At 55.3% G+C, this 2372-nt stretch overlaps 1 non-coding gene across 1 annotated transcript in view; it reads right to left on the reverse strand.

The window, feature by feature from the left end:
* LOC126327987 (small subunit ribosomal RNA) overlaps positions 1–1721 on the reverse strand; it is a 1893-nt gene extending 172 nt beyond the window's left edge. Inside the window, exon 1 of the ribosomal RNA XR_007561597.1 lies at positions 1–1721. This exon is cut by the window's left edge and continues 172 nt beyond it. This is a non-coding gene — a ribosomal RNA (small subunit ribosomal RNA).
* Between the last annotated feature and the right edge of the window lie 651 nt (positions 1722–2372).

The raw sequence follows: 2372 nt of genomic DNA on the forward strand, positions 1-2372 counted from the left end.
TACAAAGGGCAGGGACGTAATCAACGCGAGCTTATGACTCGCGCTTACTGGGAATTCCTCGTTCATGGGGAACAATTGCAAGCCCCAATCCCTAGCACGAAGGAGGTTCAGCGGGTTACCCCGACCTTTCGGCCTAGGAAGACACGCTGATTCCTTCAGTGTAGCGCGCGTGCGGCCCAGAACATCTAAGGGCATCACAGACCTGTTATTGCTCAATCTCGTGCGGCTAGAAGCCGCCTGTCCCTCTAAGAAGAAAAGTAATCGCTGACAGCACGAAGGATGTCACGCGACTAGTTAGCAGGCTAGAGTCTCGTTCGTTATCGGAATTAACCAGACAAATCGCTCCACCAACTAAGAACGGCCATGCACCACCACCCACCGAATCAAGAAAGAGCTATCAATCTGTCAATCCTTCCGGTGTCCGGGCCTGGTGAGGTTTCCCGTGTTGAGTCAAATTAAGCCGCAGGCTCCACTCCTGGTGGTGCCCTTCCGTCAATTCCTTTAAGTTTCAGCTTTGCAACCATACTTCCCCCGGAACCCAAAAGCTTTGGTTTCCCGGAGGCTGCCCGCCGAGTCATCGGAGGAACTGCGGCGGATCGCTGGCTGGCATCGTTTATGGTTAGAACTAGGGCGGTATCTGATCGCCTTCGAACCTCTAACTTTCGTTCTTGATTAATGAAAACATACTTGGCAAATGCTTTCGCTTCTGTTCGTCTTGCGACGATCCAAGAATTTCACCTCTAACGTCGCAATACGAATGCCCCCGCCTGTCCCTATTAATCATTACCTCGGGTTCCGAAAACCAACAAAATAGAACCGAGGTCCTATTCCATTATTCCATGCACACAGTATTCAGGCGGGCTTGCCTGCTTTAAGCACTCTAATTTGTTCAAAGTAAACGTGCCGGCCCACCGAGACACTCAACAAAGAGCACCCTGGTAGGATTTAAACGGGGTCCGCCTCGGGACGCGAAAGCACCCCTTCGGCTCGCCCCACCGGCAGGACGTCCCACGATACATGCCAGTTAAACACCGACGGGCGGTGAACCAACAGCGTGGGACACAAATCCAACTACGAGCTTTTTAACCGCAACAACTTTAATATACGCTATTGGAGCTGGAATTACCGCGGCTGCTGGCACCAGACTTGCCCTCCAATAGATACTCGTTAAAGGATTTAAAGTGTACTCATTCCGATTACGGGGCCTCGGATGAGTCCCGTATCGTTATTTTTCGTCACTACCTCCCCGTGCCGGGAGTGGGTAATTTGCGCGCCTGCTGCCTTCCTTGGATGTGGTAGCCGTTTCTCAGGCTCCCTCTCCGGAATCGAACCCTGATTCCCCGTTACCCGTTACAACCATGGTAGGCGCAGAACCTACCATCGACAGTTGATAAGGCAGACATTTGAAAGATGCGTCGCCGGTACGAGGACCGTGCGATCAGCCCAAAGTTATTCAGAGTCACCAAGGCAAACGGACCAGACAAGCCAATCCGATTGGTTTTGATCTAATAAAAGCGTCCCTTCCATCTCTGGTCGGGACTCTGTTTGCATGTATTAGCTCTAGAATTACCACAGTTATCCAAGTAACGTGGGTACGATCTAAGGAACCATAACTGATTTAATGAGCCATTCGCGGTTTCACCTTAATGCGGCTTGTACTGAGACATGCATGGCTTAATCTTTGAGACAAGCATATGACTACTGGCAGGATCAACCAGGGAGCTGCGTCAACTAGAGCTGAGCAGCCGGCCGCCCGGGAGTGTGTCCCGGGGGCCCGCGCGAACACGCAAGCGTCCGCTCAATTATTCTGCAAACAGGAGGAGGCCGAGCTCCCCTGCACGATACACCTCGAAACCCTCTCAGGTCCCGGCGGCGCGCAGCGCCGTCCTAGGTACTTGGTCGGTTTCGAGAGAGGCGCAATCGCCCGGAGTTAGGCGAGTAGACGGTTTTAGTGAGAACACCCTTGCTCCCAACTGAGCTTGCCGCTGCCGACAGAGGCCCGGGAGCGTGCTGTCGTGGCATTGCCGGCGGGAGACAACACGCGCCACCTATGGTGACCGGCAGCTCCAACGCCAGCGCCACACAAGGGCAAAGCCCCACTTGGGTGCAGAAGCGAACTCTCCCAGCACAGCGCACGCGCCAACACGTCCGCACAACTGCGATACAAACCACCTGCGAGAACCGCTGGGGCGACCGAGCAGCAGACGGCGTCGCGGCGCCGAGTGCCAGGCGGCGGCGCATCCTCAACGCACACAGTCCTCAATCAGACCAGCACACTGCAGATGTCCACCGCGCTTCGCACCGGGCTCGGCTGAACCAACTTTGGCCGCCAGGCGCCGCGTGCAGGGTGCGCCGCAGCGTAGCTGCGCCGC

This window comes from Schistocerca gregaria, unplaced genomic scaffold (assembly GCF_023897955.1).
Source record: "Schistocerca gregaria isolate iqSchGreg1 unplaced genomic scaffold, iqSchGreg1.2 ptg001078l, whole genome shotgun sequence".
Lineage (NCBI taxonomy): Eukaryota > Metazoa > Arthropoda > Insecta > Orthoptera > Acrididae > Schistocerca > Schistocerca gregaria.